Source organism: Dermacentor variabilis, chromosome 11 (assembly GCF_050947875.1).
Source record: "Dermacentor variabilis isolate Ectoservices chromosome 11, ASM5094787v1, whole genome shotgun sequence".
Taxonomy (NCBI): domain Eukaryota; kingdom Metazoa; phylum Arthropoda; class Arachnida; order Ixodida; family Ixodidae; genus Dermacentor; species Dermacentor variabilis.
The window spans coordinates 69,660,781-69,666,780 of NC_134578.1; the positions used below are offsets into that span (position 1 = coordinate 69,660,781).

At 45.2% G+C, this 6,000-nt stretch overlaps 1 long non-coding RNA gene across 1 annotated transcript in view; it reads right to left on the minus strand.

Moving 5' to 3' along the window:
• Window positions 1–6,000, minus strand: part of LOC142563595 (uncharacterized) — a 118,473-nt gene that overhangs the window by 684 nt on the left and 111,789 nt on the right. Inside the window, exon 2 of the long non-coding RNA XR_012824349.1 lies at window positions 3,201–3,309. This is a non-coding gene — a long non-coding RNA (uncharacterized LOC142563595). The remainder of the gene's footprint in view (window positions 1–3,200; window positions 3,310–6,000) is intronic.

A 6,000-nucleotide genomic window follows, 5' to 3' on the forward strand; every position in this document is an offset into this window, starting at 1 on the left:
TATATATATATATATATATATATATATATATATATATGCAGCTTTAGATGCGAAAGCTCAAGTTCGCGTAACAGACGGCTACAGTCTATTTATACTACCACTTTATTTAGACTTGACATCTTGTGGAGGCGCGGATGTTCAAGAAGGCCCCAAATATCCACGACTGCTGCTCTGTAAAGGTCTTGCGTCGGCATAGGGGAAGCCTCTCGAGATATAAAGAAGGAAGAATTCGGAAGTATCTAGCGACTCCGGAACCGGTATCCCAGCTGTGAAGGCTGCCTGTTAACCGAAGGCAGTGTCACAGCCACTTCGACGACAGCTAGAACCTACGTCGCTATACAAAAGCTGCAGGTATTCTCCACCAACTTCTATCGCCGCCTACATTTCGAGGCTCCCTTTCGGAAGAAGACTGGCTAGATGTTAGGAGTGAGTTGAAGCCTACAATAAATAGCAGGACGGAACAGAGTTGCAAAAAAATTTTTGCACTGGAAGACTCTTCCAAACATTGCACGAACACGTGCGAGACAATTTAAGCAAAAGATGTGTCTATACGACCCGGTTCACGTTTACAACCCTTCTACAAAAGGAAAGAGAAGAGCCCCTCTCCCTCCCTCTCCTGCTCAAAGCATGCCAAAAATTTCTAACAAATACATCGCAGTGTCTCGAGAGGAAATACAGACAGTTCCGTCATGCCGGCGCCAAAGTAAAAAAAAAGTCTGAGCACATTATGTGTTGCATGAATCCAAGCTACTTCGACAGCAGGAGTATTAGGCGCACAGCCGCCAAGAAACCAGGCGCCATATCATCCGTGGTGAGCAACTCATTATAATCCTTTCGACCGGATCACTACTCTTAAACATCGCCGACGTCATCTATAAAGAAACGCAGCAGACCTTTGGAGCCCCAGTGACACTAGCAAAAGCCTGAACGGTCATCACAAGCATCATGAGTTACCACCTGCGCTGTAGCACTTGCTGTCATAGGCTTGCTGTGGAATACCGCCCATCCGAAATGAATAGCCATATCTGTACTCCAAAGCCGCAACCACAAACTAGAACGCGGCGCTATTACTACAGATATAACTCACAACAGAAGACTGACGTATGCTGGGCGCCACATCAGCACTGCCTATCCTTGCACTGCGGATAAATGATCTACGTTCATCGTGATTGCACGTACCGACATATGTCTGCACAACTACGCTACCGACGCCTCACAATACACGCCCTGGTCGACGATCTAAAAAATCGAGGCATCCCTGTGTTTGGAAACAACTGGCATATCAGCTACAAGCGGCTTCTATATAACAATCAATTCTCTCGTTCCATTCCTTGGCGTAGCATTGAAAACTTAGGTCCGCCTTTGATTCATAGTATTTTGCTACCCCTAGGGATGAGTCTTAACGTCCCCTTTTCCTTGGTTCATAGTACCTGTGGTAAATGGGACCGGCAGGCAAAGCTACAAGCGAGCGTCGTCATGGGTATTGCCCGCATTCTCGTTAGTCGCTTTTGGAAGCGTAAAATAAAGAACACTTTCTGTACTTTGGCTGTGCTTCCTGGTAGTCAACAATAAGGTGCCCTGACCAGGATAACATTGACAGTTGAAGAGCCCTGACGATGATGTCAGCTCCCTGAAGAGGGTGCTTGACCGACGTGATCAACGCATGGACGGTGCGACAGAAGCAAAGAACAACCTCCGTGAGCGCAAGGCCTCCGATTTCTAACTCGACTATGTGGAGCGCTGTGACAGAAATGTGCTACGGTTCGAGGGCTGGTCACCGGGATCATTAACGACATGACAGCTCCTATACAGATGTAACCGACACTAACTGCTAAGTAGACCACCCATCCTAAGATAGTTAAGATAAAGAAAATTATGCTTACGGACCTTGACAAAAATGAGGAAGAGCTGGTCACGGATGGCAATCTTGAAAAGATTCTTCAAGTGTCGGACAATGTCAAGAATCTATCACGTTTGCGAATTCGCGCGCTGAATGCATTTTATCGCCGATCCAATCAACAACGCACGTCTCCCACAATGACTCATCTAGCATGAGCAAAACTATCTAAGGATATTACGCTGAAGCCTCACGGTGACCCCGATAAATGGTCATCGTTTAATGATGAATTTGATTCTACTTATTCACCAATAACCGTATTTCAGAGATGTCGACGAATGAAATATTCGGAGCTACCTCATCGATAAAGTGGAAGAAGCCATCACAGGACTGTCGACAAGTAACCGGAGTTATGAAATAGCTATTGAGTTTCGCAAAGAAAGAAGCATTCACAGATCACTGATTGTTAACGTAATATGCAGCACCTTTTAAACCTACGCACAGTTCGGTCTTGCGAAGATTTACTAGGGTTCAAAGATTTCATGAGGAAGTAGAGACTTATGGGAAATCCACTCATAGCCTTGGCATCAAAGAAAACGAATTTGGAGTGCTTCCGAGAGCTGCTACAATGCAGAATGTTCCGCATGAAACGGCACTCTGTTGCATTCCGCACGCCTTATATATATATATATATATATATATATATATATATATATATATATATATATATATATATATATATATCGGTTCATCAAAACTTTTTCAGTTTTGAAGTACGAAGCCAGGAACACGTTATAGTGATGACTTTTTACAAGAAAGAACAACCTTTAACTGAAGAACGACAATCTAATGAACATTTCGAAGTCTCTGCTTCTGTGTCAACCATGACACTTACACAATGGGGTGACAACGGTCACTCGGCGGATGTATGGCCAGCTAAAACAACGTTATAAGGGAAATTAAGATACTGCTTCTGCTGCACCAGGCTATATCGCAGAGCGAGATAAGGCCGAAGCTGCACAATATTAAGCTGTGTGAAGTGCAAACTTTGACATATTACATGAGTGTGCAACCCAAATTAAAAGAAGAATGTAGAAAGGCTGGCAATTGTTTTCATATCCCCAACAAACTCGCTAAATACTCACTATACACTGGTTATATTCTGGCTGTATTCGTGCACTAGAAACACTCGCTGATATATTTGCCTAAAAAGTTGAGCACAGTAGCATGGATCACACTGCCATGAATGTGCGAAGTGGCAAAACAGACACTTATATTGCACAAAAGTCAATATCTATGCGCTAATAAGGTTTTGGCGAATGAAACATTTTAATGCAAGTTATTCATTTTGGAATGTGCTTACAAATGTCCAATTTCGTGTGCCATCGTTGTAAGTCCTTTATATGTGTGCGGCTCATCTTCTCCGATGGCGACTTTCTCCGCTGTGCAAACTCCGGCTAAGGTAGCCATACCTGAAATTGTACTTGCATTGAACATTTTTGTGAATTTTCGGATGTATTGCCGCAGTTGCGCCATAATTAGGCTAGATTCCAGGAAATTAGATACTGATATAGACACGTTACGATATTCAAACTTAATTTGTTATTCATTTTACCTTTCATAAGGAAAAACGGGTTTAGACATTTCATAGTCGCAAATGAATCATAGAGTAAATTCTGCATAAACAAGACAGCCAGCATTGAAGAAGTGTGCATGACACCAATGCAAATTCGGCCATTCAAAGCAAACACATTCTTGCAATAGACCACCACACCATATGCAGAAAACATGTTTCCAAACATATGTTACAAACGTTTCCACGTCTATATAGTACAGGCTTAGTTAAGGCTTAGACTTAGTTAAGGCTTAAGGCTTAGATATATCTGTTCGAAATATGCATAATATATTTTAAACGTATTTGGTTGCATATTCTGTTAACCACGACTGCTAAATTAAATTCAGCTGACGTCCCCATCTTTTAAAGCAAGGTAGTAAACATAGCTCATTTTCTTGTAACTTTGGTTATTACTGCGTATTTACAAACGAAGTAAATCTTCGTGCATTAACTTAAGTGCTTCCAGCTTTCCGATGCCGATATTGACGTGGCTCAACGTGTTCCATCAAAAAGCAACGCACCTCCACAAGTAGTCGTAAGTTCACATCGAGATCTGTTCGCGGCAAGCTACGGAAGACAGCTAAAAAGCAGCGACTTAATGCAACCATGCTAGTGTTTTAAAACTGGGCCTGGACTGGAAAACTTTATTCTTGTCCTCCAGGACTCGCTTAGCGTGTAGCGGGCGTCCCCCACGTAGGGGCCGACAGGGATACCTGGCAGCCACTTCGCGGACCTGCTGGACGGCCCATTGCTAGTCGGCCGGTGGTGAGTTTCTGATCGACTTCTGCCACTTGTCCGAGGTAGAGTCGGGAAGTACTCTCCCAGATCGTGTGTGCGAGTGTCGCCATGTCTCCGCATGAAGGGCACGTGTCGCTGGGTTACGTGTCAGGATAGAAAACGTACAATTTGGCAGGGTTCGGGTACATGTGTGTCTGTAGTAAGTGTAGTGTTAGCGCCTGCGGCTTGTTAAGTTTGGGTTGGGCTGGCAGAAAGATGCCGTGCCCCAGGTAGAAGTGTTGCGTAATTTCGCTGTACGTAATGAAGGCATCCCGGTTGTCCTCTCGGGGTCTCGGGTGATGACAGTAGTGGAGGGTACTCTGCGTGGATGAGACGGCGACTGAGACGAAGGCTCGGTTTTTGCAGTAGGCGGCGGCGTCCAGGAACGTGACGACTTCCGCTTTCATGTCTACGCGCTGGAGAAGGGCGGTCGCCCGGTCAAGGCGCCTGCCTCTGTTGTGGTCAAGATGTACGTTTCGCGGAATAGGAGCGATCGTGATGAAGTCTGAGATTTTGTGGAGAAGCGGCGTAAACTTCGGCGTATCCCTGGTAGTCGAGGAGAATAAGCTGAGCTCGCGCAGAATGTGGCGGCCCGCCTCGGTGTTCATGAGTCCGGTCCCCTGCGTTCGGACCTCAGGTTCAGCGATCTCTTCTAGCGTGTTGTGCAGGACGAGCTCGAGGAGTTTCTATGTCGAAGTAGCGATCGAAATGCCGAGGGCCCGTTTCACTACCTTTGGAACAAGGGCGTTCTGTTATTGCATTCAGTGCTTTTACAAGTGTACATGGCAGCGACGAAGGTGAAATGATAGAGCAACCGCGTCTACGAGACGTAGCAGGTTGGCTTCTCTGAAGCCGTGTTGACAGTTAGCCACTCTGCGTACGAGTGATATAGCATTCTCTGTCTTGGTCGTGAGCTTGTGCACCATTTCAGTGTTGGTTCCCCGGGACTCGATGATCATGAGGGTGATGTTGCGTTGGGCCGGGGGTTTTTCATCTTCCGGGCTTGGCGCCCCAGCGTTTGGGCAAATACAGCAACAGTCACAACTTGGTGGACTTGGTGGGTCTTCGAGATAGGACTCGGCGGTTTAGACCGCCTCCTGCAGGGTGAATTTGATGAAGCAATCCGACTCTGCAGAACAGTGGTCCTGTGTTCGTAAATTGGCGCCTGTGTCCAGGAAACAAAATTTTGCTTGGGAAAGCAAGCCAAGCAAAAACACGAGTAAAGCTGGAAATTGGCATGGCTGTCCGAGGGAACGATACTAATGCGGAAGCCTTAGAACTTAAGGCTGGTGCACCTAACATGCGAAGAAGACTTAGTGAAAATACTTTAAGCATCTTTTTTCAGGGTACTTCATAGTCCTTAATTTTCAATGGCTTACAGAAAGGCTTCGGTTGACAATATTTGTATCAACAAGAATGTTACAGTTTTTCATTGCAACATTCGCAGTATTATAAGAAATCTAGGTTTGCTTTCGGCCTTCATGCCCCAACACCTGCATTCATTTAAAGTCATTGCAACAACAGAGACGTGGTTAAGAATAAAAAAGAAACTATATCACCATTCTAGGTTTAAGCACTACCCAATGCATGCGAATCGCGCTCTCGCGAGGGTGGCGTCACTCTTTTTCTAAAAGACAATAGCTCATCTTCTAAGGTCCCAGAGGCCAGGTATGGTTGCACTGATATTGCGTCGCTTTTTATTCCGCTAGAGTGTGATGTTATAATTGGAGCCGTGTATTGCCCTCTGAGCGGCAGTACCACTGTATTTCTT